Genomic DNA, 16,570 nt, shown 5'->3' on the forward strand with positions numbered 1-16,570 from the left:
CGAGTTCGACTTTGACTGAAATTGGTGGTTGTGTTCTTTTCCGGAGAAGAACTCTAAAACCGTTTAATATTTCTTCACCAAACTTGGCACATAGATAGATCTGGTGGTGTACTGGTGCCTTTTGGTTGTTTTGGAATTCTGTATAAAATATTTTTGGCGTTTCCATGGCAACAAGTTTCACTTAGCCTGAAATTGTGGTAGTGCTTTTTGTCCGGAGCTGAACTCTAAAACTGTTAACTATTTCTTCACCAAACTTGGCACATAGATAGATCTGGTGGTGTACTTGTGCCTTTTGGTAGTTTTGGAATTCTGAATAAAAATGTTTTTGCGTTTCCATGGCAACAAGTTTGACTTAGACTGAAATTGGTGGTTGTGCTCTTTTCCGGAGCAGAACTCTAAAACCATTCAATATTTCTTCACCAAACTTGGCACATAGATAGATCTGGTGGTGTACTTGTGCCTTTTGGTTGTTTTGGAATTCTGAATAAAATATTTTTGGCATTTCCATGGCAACAAGTTTGACTTACACTGAAATTGGTGATAGTGCTTCTTTCTGGAGCAGAACTTTCAAAACCTTTCAATACTCTCCTTCCACTTTTCTATATACACACCTTTCTATATATGTCACCATTTGACATAATCATAACTCGTAGACATAATCATGAAGAGTATTTTGCCATTGCGGGGGATATTGATGACTTTGTCTTCTTGTTATTTTTGCTTGTCCTGAATTGACTTGCTTAAGGCTAGCAGACTTGTGTAAATGTTAAGGCTTGGTATGGAATGATTCACTAATAATCTGGACCACAAATAGGTTTTGATTAATCTTGCTGAAATTGATTTTCTTCACTTGCTTTTTTTTATTCCTTCTGTGTCAGATACTGACATCCTCTATCGTATGGATGCTTGGAGACTGAGTAGGTTTATCACCTTGCCAGATGCTCATAGTTTTCAATGAAAATATAAATGCTGATGTCACCAATGGTTTGCCATGAAACTGTTTAATGTAACATCAATCTTTACTCACTCAGTCAGTCAAACTCAATTTCTTACCAGCCTACTCCCATTTATACATCCACTCTCCTGACTCACTGACTTATCCACTCATCAACTCACCCCCCTATCCATCCAGCCACACATTGACCCACCCTACCATCCACCCCCATCTTCTACTCACCCAACCATCCACCCCCATCTTCTACTCACCCTACCATCCACCCCCATCTTCTACTCACCCTACCATCCACCCCCATCTTCTACTCCCCCAACCATCTACCCCCATCTTCTACTCACCCAACCATCCACCCCCATCTTCTACTCACCCAACCATCCACCCCCATCTTCTACTCACCCAACCATCCACCGCCTCATTGACTCACCCACCCATCCAACCCATAATCAACCCACCAATCCACCTATCCACTCCCTCATCTACTCAATTACCTATCCACCTCTCATCCACTCCCTCATCCATCCACCCCCCTCATCAACTTACCCATCCACACACCCACCCATCCACTCCCTCATCAACTCACTTCCACTCCCTCATCAACTCACCATCTGCTCACCCACCCATCCACTCCATCAACTCAACCATCCGCTCCCTTATCAAATCACCCATCCACTCCCTCATCAACTCATCCATCCACTCACCCACCCATCCACCCCCTCATCAACTCACCCATCCCCTTCCTGATCAACTCACCCTTCCGCTCCCTCATCAACTCAACCATCCACTCCCTCATCAACTCACCATCCGCTCCCTCATCAACTCAGTATCCGCTCCCTTAACAACTCATCCATCCACTCACCCACCCATCCACCCCCTCATCAACTCACCCATCTGCTCACCCACCCATCCATCCACCCCCTCATCAACTCACCCATCCACTCATCCACCCATCCACCCCTCATCAACTCACCCATCCACTCAACCACCCATTCACCCTCTCATCAACTCACCCATCCAGTCAACCACCCATTCACCCCCTCATCAACTCACCCATCCACTCCCTCATCAACTCAACCATCCACTCCCTTATCAAATCACCCATCCGCTCCCTCATCAACTCATCCATCCACTCACCCACCCATCCACCCCCTCATCAACTCACCCATCCCCTTCCTGATCAACTCACCCTTCCGCTCCCTCATCAACTCAACCATCCACTCCCTCATCAACTCACCATCCGGCTCCCTCATCAGCTCAGTATCCGGCTCCTTAACAACTCATCCATCCACTCACCCACCCATCCACCCCTCATCAACTCACCCATCTGCTCACCCACCCATCCATCCACCCCTCATCAACTCACCCATCCACTCATCCACCCATCCACCCCTCATCAACTCACCCATCCACTCAACCACCCATTCACCCTCTCATCAACTCACCCATCCAGTCAACCACCCATTCACCCCCTCATCAACTCACCCATCCAGTCAACCACCCATCCACCCCCTCATCAACTCATCCATCCACTCAACTCACCCATCCACCCCCTCATCAATTCACCCATCCAGTCAACCACCCATCCACCCCTTCATCAACTCACCCATCCGCTCCCTCATCAACTCATCCATCCACTCATCTACTCAACCATCAATCCATCCAGCCATGCATTGCCCCATCCACTCATCTACTCTCTCTCCCTTCCACTCTCTCACAAGATGTCAGTGTAACTGATATCTAACATCCTGTTCTCAGCCATGTTAAACAATAACTCACTCAGTTGTTTGTGTATCATGGGTCTGAATTCACCACATGAAGTGAACAAATTTAAATCCAGTTTGGTGAACAAGACGTTAATGCTCAGGAGGGCATAAAACACTCACCTTCTGACAGAAATGCATTTTCGTGACAGACGCTACAACATAACTTACAACATTGTGTCCCTCGCACCTCTCATTCTTTAAACTTTCTTCAGGAAAAAACAAGAAAATAACGTACAATTAACTTTTTAGTGCAAAAAAGTAATCCCAACTGCAAGTCAATCTGACAGACTTCCTATCGTCTTCTTATTATGGAAATAGATGCTTGCCCATTACACCAACGATATCTGAGACGATTATGAAGATTTAAGAGTTTGGCAGGAAAAGTAATTTCATTAATCCCTCATAAATAAAGGTGTTATGGCTGCCGGGAGATTGTGACTATGATAAAAGGTGCCCAGACCATACATACGAGGACTTAACAGCATTTGATTGTTCTCCAACAAGGGGTAATTTTATATAAACATGATAAAGCATTCTAGACGGTTGATGTCTCAGCAAGACACAGATTCTGTTGATTAGCTTCTTGGGTCGTCACAGTGAATAAAAACTTGATTACATATCCTAATTAGAGGGATATATTGATCTGGATAAATATATCGTTGGTTTGAGGTTTTTTTTAGGATCTTGAAACAGGTGAGACGGATGATGAAGTCTCAGACCTAACTGAAGTTTCCTTGGGAAGACAGAGAAAGGAAGGGTTTCAGTAGACTTGGAATGGTCTTAGGTAGGGAGGGGAAGATCTCCAGGAGGAAAGGGAAGATCTTATACAGAGGGTTGAATGTTCCAGTAGCATAAGGAAGAAAGATTCAGGATGGTGTGTGGTCCTGGTCATGGAGTTCAGGTCACAATTCAGTTGAAGCGGGGAGAGTCCTTGGATGGGTGACCATGTTTGGCAGCTTGACTTTTGAGAGTTTCTAACACTTCAGTCCTGCCCAACAACAAGGCACATGTAATACCTCAGGCAAGTGGGTTTGTTCAAAATTGCCTCTGTTCACCAAGCAGAAAATGGGTACCAAGTAGTTTTAAGTCAAGTGGGATTAACCTTCTAGCGCCTCACAGGCTTGTTTGGATTATGCGGGTTAATCAGCTTGTTTGTTAGTGCTATGAGCATTCACCTGGTGAATGGAGTTTAGCACATTATAAATGCACTTATTATTATGTTTCCAGTAGAGATGGGAAAATTTTCAATAGATTTCTGAAGTTGGATGTTAAAGGTTTCCAGTAGGGAAGGGAAGACCACCAGCAGAGGGCTGAAGGTTCCAATTGTATCCAACAGTTGTTGGAAGATTTCCAGTAGAGATGGGAAAAGTTTCCAGATGATTTCTGAAGTTGGATGTTGAAGGTTTTCTCTTCCAGAAGGGAGAACATTTCCTTTGAAGATTTGGGATGGTTTTCATTTTGGGGGGGAATCGTCTGAAGTTGAGTGGGGATGATCTCCTTTAGGGAGGGGAATGTCTCAAGCTGGGAGAGGAAACCTATGCTCAATCACCATTAAATTTAGGTTGTTTGGCAATCTGTTTCAAGTTATGCAAAGTATTTACTGTCTGAAAATGGTAACCCAACCAATAGATTCAGAGATGAGTTTGAGTTACTGTTAGGAATTATTCTAGAATTTAATCACTTGACAATTTCTGCAGAAATTCTGCAAGAACAGATTGAGTGTGAAAGACAGCTGATCAGTTTAGATATCTAATTGTTTTCCAGTTGGTAAGTGGCCTTGTGTGCAGAACACAGAAGGCAACTCAAGTGAAGTCGAGCAATGTTGATCTTGGAGAGTTGGTGGAAAGTGGACCAAGGTCAGCCAGCTTGTCTCCTTACAGTTCATGGCTCACGTTAACATGTGATGAACTTGAAGGTACTTGGTCATGACTAGGATATAAAGGATTAATTGTGGGCAGAATGTTGTGAGCTGATAATGTAGAAGAAAGAGTTTTCTTTAGGATGAGTTGAGCCCCTAATGAACAAGAGGGTCAATTGTCAGCAGGGATAGACTGGGCTCTCTTTAGGATAACATGAATCCATTATGCGCAAGAACACCCTGTAGTTGGTAGGGATCCATTGGCTGACTGGACCCGTCAAGATCCGGCTTAGAATTGATCTTCAGTAACCAATGCTTGTCCAGACAAACGGGATCGGGTGGTCAGGCTTGTGGACTTGGTTGACACGTCATCGTATCCCAATTGCATAGATTGATGGTCATGCTGTTGATCACTGGATTGTTTGGTCCAGACTTGATTATTTACAGACGTCTGTTATATCGCTGGAATATTGCTGAGTATGGCGTCAAACTAAACTTACTCACTTGCTCACTCACTCACTCATTGACTACCTTTAGGATGTATGAACCTCTATTGTATCTGATCATGGCTACAACATGAAGGATTAATGGTTGGCAGGAATCCATTGGCTACCTTTAGAATGCGATGACCCTCTGTTGTATCTGATCATGGCTACAGCTTGAAGGGTTAATGGTTGGCAGGGTTCCACCCTCTGTTGTATCTGATAATGGCTACAGCTTGAAGGGTTAATGGTTGGCAGGGTTCCACCCTCTGTTGTATCTGATCATGGCTACAGCTTGAAGGGTTAATGGTTGGCAGGGTTCCACCCTCTGTTGTATCTGATCATGGCGAGGACATAAAGGGTTGGGTGGTCATGGCAGTGATATATTGAGTGTATGGTAGACTGCTTCAATCTGCTTCCATCATTAATCATTTCACAATTCGTTTTATTGATGAAATTGACATCAGGCAGGGTTTCAGATGGCAGTAATCAAATATTCATGAATAGATCCCACTCTTCCTAAAATTGTGTGGTCATGTTTCCATTAAAGTAATGAAATAAATCAGCGAGTTATCAATAAAAGCATGTCAGCAAGCATCCTAAATGAGATTAATGTTTCATAGTCTCTCTACACACAATCAAACACATTTCCAATGTTTTGTGTACATAATAGGATTAGATTAATACCATCCTGTGACCATTCTGGGATAGGTCTTGTTTACCCCCTTGTCAAGAGAGTTCTTGTCCAGCGGAATGAGATGACCGCAGATGGCAAGAATATTATCATGATTATAATGACCAGAATATTTGTCCAATAGCAGAATAATCAAAAACGGTTGTTTGAATCTGTGTATAGTCATATTAACTCATTTGCTAATTAAAACTTAATTAAAATTAAAAGCAAAAGTGATTCCATGTTAACCTATTAGTCCCAGTAACCTGTGTTTGTTAGAAAGGGATTGGAGCTCAGTTTTTATGAACTGGTTGATAGCGTGTCATCATATCCAAATTATGTAGGCCGATACTCTTGATATTAATCACTGTTTTGTGTGGTCAAGGTTCGAATATTTCAAAATTCTGAATTGTCCAGAAGATTTCTATTTGCGTCACACTCACATATGTTTGACAGTGTATAACATGTATCAAAACTTTAAACCTTAACCGTTATTTTAACGGTTATTAATTTTTATGCCCCCACCATATATGGCTGGGGCATATAGGTTACCTTCCGTGTCCGTCCGTACGTACGTCCATACGAAACAGGGAATGTACTCAATCCACTTATCCACAAAAAAACGCTCTGTGGAATTCAATGAACTTATACATGGGCTTTCTTGGGACTCTAATGGTGTGCATCTCATATTTTGTTTTTGTATTTTATTGGTTTTTTTGTAAGTTTAGAGACATTTGAACTTTTGCTGAATTTCTCAATGATGACAGTGTAATAGGGGATAAAGTCTATCCACTTATCCACAAAAACTGCTCAACAGAATTGAATGAACTTCTACATGTCTTTCGTAGGGACACTAAAGGTGTGCATTTCATAATTTTTATGCAGTTTCTTAATTTTGTCACTTTTACAGATGTTTGAACTTAGTTGAATTTTGTTCTATTCAGCCTGTTCGTTCCATCCAACAGGGGGTGTATGTTATCCACTTCTCCTCAAAAACTACTTTATGGAATTCATTTAGATTACACATGTGCTTTATAGGGACTCTAAAGGAGTGCATCTCATATTTTGATTTTGTATCTTATTTATTTTTCCAATTTTAATGCCGTTTGAAATAACATAAATTTTGTTGAATTTCTCTCTGAATATAGTGTTATAGGGGATGAAGTCTATCCACTTCTCCACAAAAGCTGCTCAACAGAATTGATTGAGCTTCTACGTGTGTTTCATTGGAACTCTAAACGTGTGCATCTCATACCTTGTTCATCCATTTCTTAATTTTGTCACTTCTACAGATGTTTGAACTTAGTTGAATTTGGTTTTATTCATCCTGTTCGTCCCATACAACAGCACAAAACTCATTTAGCTCATTTTTATAGAGACTCTAAAGGTGTGCATCTCATATTTTGTTTTTGTATTTTATAAAAAAAATTATGTTTAGAGACATTTGAACTTAGATAAATTTTGTTGAATTTCTCTCTGATGATAGTGAAATAGGGAATTAGGTCTATCCACTTATCCACAAAACCTGCTCAACAGAATTTGATTAAGCTTATACGTATGTTTCATTTGGACTCGAAAGGTGTGCATCTCATAGTTGCATAGATGTTTATTGGACTAGTTCGTGAATTTTGTTCAATTATTGATCTTTATATGATAATAGGTTGTGTTATCTAACCCCTCAACACATTGTTTTTAGTGTTTTCAAGTACTTCAATGGGACCCTGAATGTGTGAACTCTTCCTACAGCAGCGGGGGCATCCGTGTCCCTGGACACAATTTTTTCATGTTATTTTATGGACAATTATAGACCATCAGTAGTTTGATCAGTTGCTGGGTCTGTAGGGTAGCCTAGTGGTTAAAGCGTTTGCTCATCACACCGAAGACCTGGGTTCAATTCCCCACATGGGCACAATTTGTGAAGCCCATTTCTGGTGTCCCCTGCCATGATGTTGCTGGGATATTGCTAAAGGCGGTGTAAAACTATACTCACTCACTCACTGATCATATTATTTCCCTATTGCCAGGTATGCACTAGCCTTAATTAAACTCTTTGTATCAGTTTCTGTAGATTCGAGTATACTCAGAGCAACTTTTATTATCACAGCTTAATAGACCAATCAGTATATCTGTTAACTTCACCTTCAGACTTACAAAATTAGTTGCAGACTGCTTTTAAAGGAATCAGTTATTTAAATAACTAACCTACCAAGCTTGCTCCTTAAACATGATAACATGGTGGCGTGGAGTTGTGACCTCAAGTTCTGAGTTTGATTCCCTACATGGGTACAGGACCACCTGTGAATGGACTCTTAGCTGGAATATTGGAAAAGGAGCTGAAAACGATGCCCAAATCAATTCACACGTCCAAACTTGGATGCAACGCTGAGACATTCTCGGTGACCCCAGCTGTGATACTGGCCGATTATTGTGAAAAGTGGCGAAAATACACCTCACTTTCTGTCGCATCCAGACATGAAATTCTGCTGCGGTTTTATTGACCCCCTCATATCCGAGACCACACATCACGTGCGAACACAATCCCCCATTAGTAATTATGACAGGCTTTTTATTTGCACAGTTCTCTTGCTGGCTTGTGGAGCAGAAGGACAGGTGCTCTGTGCTGGAAGGGATTCGATTACCAGAAGTGCTAGTCAGTGCTCTGGAATCTGGCTGCTGGGACAATTACGGCCATCATTAAATCATAAGGCCATCTCGAGCACTCTACCATGTACTGTACTTAATGAGTTCAATAGGTATATTGCATTTCCGTTTACCTGAAGTAAAGAGGAAGTTTTGGGTGCAGTATATTGCTTCAGTGTTGTGATTTACCACAACAAAATGGTCGGTTTAAATTGTCTTTTATTATAAAGCTATCATATGAAATGTGCTTGTGTGAGAATTGTCATAGATTTCCACGGCTGAGTGAGCAAGTGAAGATTGAATGCAACACCTGGCACCTGATGTCATGTTGTATAACATGATCATACAATAATATACACATTGTATCACTCGCTGATACAGGCTCGCTGACTTGGTTGACACATATCATTGGTTCCCAGTTGCACAGATCGATGCTCATGCTGTTGATCACTGGATTGTCAGGTCCAGACTCGATTATTTACAGACTGCCACCATATAGCTGGAATATTGCTGAGTGCAGTGTAAAACTAAACTCACTCACTCACTCAACATCAAGTGTGGGGATATTAAGTATTAAGCTCACTCATAAGATAATTGCCACAAGTTGATGAAGATTACTTGTCATTTGCGAGTGGCACGATTGCCTGTTTTATCTCAGGTTCAGGAATCTCTCTCCTTTTTTTTTATTTTAATGGGTTTATTTGTTACAATCAAAATTATAAATATTCCGAGAATAAGCATTAGTCAAAGATATACCGATCAACAAGCACTTGTTATCTCTCACACTCACCGACACACACACACTTTCCTACCTACAACTTTTGCCACTCACTCACTCACTCATAATTTGATGCAGATTACTTGTCATTTGCGAGTTGCACGATTGCCTGTTTACATTTTGTCTCAACTTCTCAAAAACTAACCACGCAATAAACGTGAATTTTTGTATGGATGAAACATACGATCAATAATCTTTCTCTATTTGGGTTCAGCTGTAAACAAAATATCATCATCCTTTCATGAAATAACAAGACCAAAAAAAATTCCTGCATCACTTTTTTTGTCATTTTGCATGTTATACATGAAAATGTTAATTATGTGCTTTTTTGCTTCAACCCACAAGAGTAATGAGGCTGAAAGACTGACTCGTCATTGGTAGCTGTCCATTTGTTCAAATTATCTTCTTCCAAGTGCGGCTTTCAATTTCATGACAATTATCTTGGGGACATTGCTCTGGGAATTGTTCAAAGACTGCTTTTGCCTGTGCACGGAACCAGAGGTTGAGCTTAGTTCCATTACTTTTTTCTAAAAACATTAAATGAGTTATTGTTTGACAAATATCTGGTTCTAATTGAGTGGTCATGCAGATGAGGTGTCTATTCATTGATGAACACTTGTACAGTGTTTGAAACACATTTCCTGCGGCCCTGCCATAGTAATGATACACCGTGCTCACAGCATGTAAAATCATGCTCATTCTTACACTCTCATTGTCTAAAGCTTACATGCAACGCAAAACACAACTTTGCAAATTCTGATACCTTTTGGAATGGACTTACAGTAACAAATTATCAAAAATGCTAATTCAACTTATAAGGTTGAAAAATACCGCGAAGAAAAAAATCCCGCAAAAGTTCAAACGATTCACTTTAAAAAAAAACCCAGCTGGGGTAAAAGTGGTTTCAACAGCTGTGATGTGCACATAGCGCATGTGCAGTGAATAGGTTCGCCCGGCTTGATCCGGGATGCCTATACACACACAAAGAGCCCTGAGCATATCGGCAAATGAACCAGCCAATGAAAGACTTCGTTATACTTAAGTGCACGCCCACCCACTCTGACTGGGTTCGGTATCCCATGTGCTTCATTTCAAGAGTAGTAAACCCAAGTACAAAATATTGCACTTTTGATTTGCGATTGTACGCTTATAATTGTGTTTATTTGTTTTTTCATAATCAGCAATGTATATTATATGTCATGAATAAATGATAATTGTGTTTTAATAATGCTTATTTTGTTGGTTGCATCTAAGTTTTAAGGAATACCTGTTTCACTGAAAAGCAAAATGTAGGCGTAAAGCGACAAAACTAGTATCATGCAGTGATATGCAGTGGGCAAATTTTAAGACAAGCAGTATTCTGTTCTTCCTTCTTAGCTCACCTGGGCCCACTTGCACAGAGCAATCTTAGTTACAATCAATCTTAGGGCCTTACAATCAACTTTACAATCACCATACAATTGCCCTAATCCACTTGCACAAAGCCGATCTTAGCGCGATTGTAAGACCGTATGGATTTAAGATCGCGATCTTAGCTAAGATCGCACTCTTCAACGGTGGAGGTGCGAATTTCTTAAACTCGACTCCTGTCTACAGTTGTCTGCAAGTGCGCATAGCATACTGCGCAAATAGAGAGTGATACTGGTCCCTGCACACAATACATACCTCCCTCAATCGCACTTTGCAGAATTTTCATGACAAACATTCCAAGAAATCTTCGAAGGAAACGATTACGTGGACGATAGCATATATTTTTCTACATTTTAACTGTCTTGATTTATGAATTGAGAATGTGATATTTCAACCACGGAAATACCTACCCATGTTTTATGAAAATATTGAATTGCGAAAATACATTCATAAATTTGGGTCTAGATTTAGTGACTTAATAATTATGAAAATTATAATTATATATCAAATATCGACAATATTTACTTATAAAAAAAACACCTAAATGCATGATTTGCCACTGGTTGTCAATGAGACATTGTTTAATGCACAGCTGTTTTTTTTCCTTTTTGTTTTTTTTGTGTGTGTAAAATCAAAAATATACCCTAGAAGTATTGGTTTTCTCACAATATAACCAGAAAATGTAATATGGCTACAGAAGTGTTGTAAAGAATTCATGACAGGGAAATACGAATATCAAATAATATATCGAGAGCAGTTGTTAAATACTCATTCACAGTATATTAATGATATGACCCTATTGCGTTGATAAATATTTTTCTAAAAGTGAAATTAAAATTGAATCTTGATTTTGCACGTTAACTTGATTACTTTAATGATCAACTAAGACAAAATCACTCCATCACCGAAAAGAAAATATCTTGAGCTCTGCCATTGGGCATGACAGACTCTACGGCAACGGCATAAGCCAGGGGAAACCACTCCCATCTTGCCCATAAACTAAAATGATCTGCTCTTGAGTTAATGAAAGGTCACGGCCATTGTTAATCGCGACGCTTGGACACCATTTGCTAGTATCCGTCCTTGATTATCAAAAGGTATGTTGTTTCACACTTATTCCAACATTGAATCGGTTGGGAATAGTACTTTGTGATATCGATTTCGATAGTTCTGTGGTTCACTACAGCAAATAACAATGTATCCGACGTTAAATCGGTTGTGCATTCTCTGTGTTGTTGAAGTGTCGAGGCGAATCATACAGTACAGTTTTATGCAATATAAAAGCACGCTATCTCCAAACGTAAAGCTGATTATTTGCGTGAAACTTGAACACCATTTTGTCACAGACTACAATGATCTTAGCTCCTTACAATTGGTCCGGACCAATTGTAAGTTTCGATTGTAACTTACAACGATCTTAGCCTACAATCGCTTTGTGCAAGTCGATGGCGATTGTAGCCGAAGCCTAAGATCGCGATCTTAAGGATTTACAATAATTGTAGCGCTAAGATCGTTCTGTGCAAGTGGGCCCAGGTCTTTAGGCTTGTATCATCACAGTTCATCAGTCATCTGTGAGCATTGTTTTAAAGCATTTCACTTGACATCTTCCAGGAATTTTGTTGCCCAGTTTGTGCCAAAAACCTAGATGGAATTTAATTATGGCCTAAAAGAGTGGCCTTAAATGTGGCTGTATATATGTAGTACCAAGATGGCTGCCAGCGGCCTTTCTTGAAAATCCCTAAACATTGTGTAATTTGTTGTCAGCATCATCACAGACATTAATGACCAATGAAGCTGGACATTCACATGCTTGTTCCTGCTAAATTTTGGTGTTAGTTTAGTTCTTATATTTCTGCAGAAAATGTTTGGCTTGTAGTCAGTATCCTCTCAGTGTCTGATTGGGTCAGCCATGTTAAACTGCGGAACGGTTTCTCAGTGACAGAACACTCTAAAAGAGAAATAAGCCTACCAGACTCCAGAACATACATACACGTCGCCATGAACGCTATGTTGAACCCCATTTCAAGTCTCCTTTCTTAAGTGACTGATCATTGACTGTACTGAAACCATTTACGTGCAAACAAAATTTGTTTTGTTATCTCTGAGCATTAACCAGAAGTAGCAGCGATACAGGAGGGAAAAAACCGTGTGCTTGTTGTTCAGTGGTTGCTGAAGTATGATTGGTCATGACGTCAACATTAAAGAAAATACGAGACATTCCAATTAACCAGCATCCTTTACACAGGAAACATGTTTGGAACAGTTTAAAATCACAAATATTTTCTCCGATAAACAGCTTGAAACATAATCAGTAATGAGTGAAAGGAAGACGTGTTGTCAAACAGGAAGAGCACATTCCGCATGGAAAGTGAGGAATTCATCACAGAGTAGACAAATTGATACGTCTAATTTCCAGAAAACCCCCAAAGAAATAATTTCAGTCCAAATAAGAAAGTACAACGATCCATCAAGTTTGCCGAGGCAGCAGTATGACCACATGGCCATTCATCATCGTCGACAGGCCCCCATATCAAAACACACTACGAGGTGTGCATGTAAACCAATCGTAAACCGAAGCCCTGAAGGAAGAAAGCCACACAGAAGCCCTAACTTGGAATTCATGTTTAGTGGGGTGAAAGGTGGCTGGGGATTTGTCATTTGCTGTTAATTATTTCTTGTACAGAGTTTTCTATTCATTCTGTTAATGTTGTTTTTATTCCAATGCCAGCCTTGGATGTTTCTTGTTTGTGTCAGATTCTTATGTAATATAGTGGAATGATTTGGTTTCTGTGAGATAAAACAGAGATGGAAAAAATGCCAAAGTTTTGGAATCAAAGTATGTTCTCATTTATTTCTTGCCATTAAACTGAACAGAGTGGAATAAGGATGATTTATGGCTAAAACAATGAACAGGACGACCACAAATTTGCAAGAATATTTTATTAGCATTAGTTGATGCTTCTGCATTCACACAGGGCCAGATGCAAGAGTGTAGCCTTGTGGTTGAAGCATTTGTTCATTATACGGAAGACCTGGGCTTGGTTCGACATGTGAAGACATGTGAAGACCATTTGTGATGCTCACTCACTCATAAGTCTCACTCACAAATCTCACTCATTCACAAAACTAACTCACAAATCTCACTCACATGACTCTCACAAAACTCACAAATCTCACAAATCACAAAACTCAATAAAAAAACTCACATAACTCACAAAATTCACTCTCTCATTTTCTCTCTCTCTATTTCTCACTCACTCACTTACAAAACTCACTCACAGAATTCACTCACAAGTCTCACTCACGATCACAAAAATCACTCACAAATCACAAAACTCACGTGACACACTCACTCCTGGCCCAGTAGTGTAAGGTGCTGCAGTATGCTGTGGACCTTGATCCATCCACCTGTTCCTGGGTTTGAAGCTCATGTTTGCCTTGTTCCTTGGTCAGTGAGCACCATGCTGTGGGTTAGCAAAGTAGTCAACATGTAAAATTGCACCACATTTTACTGCTGTGATGCAACCAAACACCTTGAATTGTGTCTCATTTACCATTGTTTCTGTTGAAATCACAAGCTGGCAAAAAATAGAACACATGCCATTTAAGAGAGACAAAATTGATTAGTTACTTAAGAGCCCTCTGGGCGATGGGGTAGCCTGGTTAAAGCATTGGGTACAATGTGTGAAGCACATTTCTGGTGTCCTCCGCCGTGATGTTGCTGGAATATTGCTAAAAGCGGCGTTAAACCATACTCACTCACTAAGAGCCCTCTTTGTGCCTTATCTCTGCTCCATGATGTGGAGAATCTTACTCGAGTGTCATCAGATTTTGTCATCAGATCCTTCCATGATAGTCTCTTCAGTCTTTTATCAAAAGGACACGGTTGAGATTCTATTTTTTTTACCCGAAGACATTTTAACTACTTTTTCCGTTATCTTTAACACTGACAAGCAGTGTCTTTAGTGTGAATGCTACAGCTAATTGACATCAGTGTCAGAGAGATCAGTGACATCATTTGATTGTGATGTCATGGTACTGATGATGTCATACTGGTCTGCAAAGCACTGTGAACATCGTTGAAACCTCCTAAGAAATATGTCTGTTTCCTCACTCAAATATCTATCAAGGAAACCAATTCTGGGTGATAAATCCTTGGTTTTCTACAGATCTACCTCCACTCCAGTGAAAATATTGGATGAAGCATATTGTGGGGTTAAATCAGCATATCTGACAGTGTCTATATTGATGTTATTTGAAAAGTGAGAAACGCTAACTTTACCAGTGCTTTCATTGCATCGATAGGTCAGCGGAGAGTACCCAGACAAACCATGTCTGATAAATATAAGTGAAATTGATGGAAAAGTATCTGAAACTTATGGCCTCCATCAAGGGAGATAACTCTGAAAGAAGCTTCCCGTTCAGTGACATGTAATAAGAAACATTGTCTATATGGTTTTTGTTTAAAAATATAGACATGTTATGGATGCCAAATATTATTGAGATCAAATATTTACACAAGAGTAGGATTAATCATGGTCAATTACAGCTATTTCCTTTCCCAAACAGGGAATTATGTAAATAAAAGAGCACAATCCGGACTCTGAGAACTTGCTTACTTAAGATGGAAAATTCGATGACCATTATTGTCTTTGCTGATTGTGCCAGGCAAGGCAAATATTGAAATTCGTGACCCTGAAAATGAACCCTCTTAGTTACTTGATGGTGCAACATATATCATTATTATCATTATAGTCAGCCATGCAGATTATTTCCATCTCGCGAGCGACCATTTAGGATGACTGGAGCAGCAACTTGGCGCCTGGCATGGCTGCTCGGCAATATCCTTCTTGAACTTTATGGCCAATCGTCTTGTCAGGTTACCATACACAATGCAAACTGCCTTTGTGAAGGAGGACTGGGTATGTCTGCAGTCGACATGCAGTGAGTGAGTGAGTGAATGAGTGAGTTGGGATTAATGGCACAGGTATTTTTGTCAGTTTAAATGTTTGAATAGTTTGAATGCCTAAAGTGATACAGGTCTGAGGGGGCGGTAGAGTAGCCTTGTGGTTTAAGCACATGCTCGTCATGCCGAAGGTCCGGGTTTGATTTTCACCATGGGTACAATTTGTAAAGCCCATTTTTGGTGTCACCCCAGGAATATTGCAAAAAGCGACGTACATCTAAACTCACTCATTCACTCAATCATAGGTCTGCTGCTGAGAAACAAGCAATATGAATTTGTTTAAATTTCCTTTATAAGTTTAAAGGCACTTGAACAGATTTTTTTGTCAGTTCATGTGTTTGAAAAGTTTTAAAGCCGGAAGTGATACAGAATTGTTTGATCAGCGACTGGATGATGGTGAGTCAATAATGAAGCAGGGGTCCGTGGGGTAGCCTAGCGGTTAAAGAGTCCACTCATCACGTTGAAGACCTGGGTTCGATTTCCCACATGAGTACAATTTGTGAAGCCAATTTCTGATGTCCCCTGCCGTGACATAGCTGGAATATTACTAAAAGCGTAAAACCATACTCACTCACTCACTCAATAATGAGCATATGACTTTTGGATAACAACTTCTTGTTTATTGCATAGAGTAACGTTTCGGGTGTAGAAGTAAAAAGTAAGAATCTACACTGAAGCATCGCTCTGTGCAAAATCAAGATGTCATTATGCATTCAGTTGTTTGCTTCATTATTGAAGTGATACGAGTCTGAGATTTGTACGATGTGCATGGGTATTGTGTTGGGAGACAAAACCATATGAATTTGCTTACAAGGCCGCAAGAAAGTGGAATTCCTGAAAGATTTTCTAAAAAAATGAATTAAAATTAAATTCCTGCAAGCTTATTGTTCCAAATGCAAATATTCAGACTCCATATGCGAATAACTCAAAGATCAATGATTCTACCCCATGATATTCAGTTTTTAGATTCTTCCATTGTACATTTTTTCTTATCAGTTGGTATACTTTGTTTCTCATAAAGCATTTGACGGAAGAACAACTCTAAACA

The sequence above is a fragment of the Haliotis rubra genome, unplaced genomic scaffold (genome assembly GCF_003918875.1).
Source record: "Haliotis rubra isolate DU_JTF1 unplaced genomic scaffold, ASM391887v1 Scf4, whole genome shotgun sequence".
NCBI lineage: Eukaryota > Metazoa > Mollusca > Gastropoda > Lepetellida > Haliotidae > Haliotis > Haliotis rubra.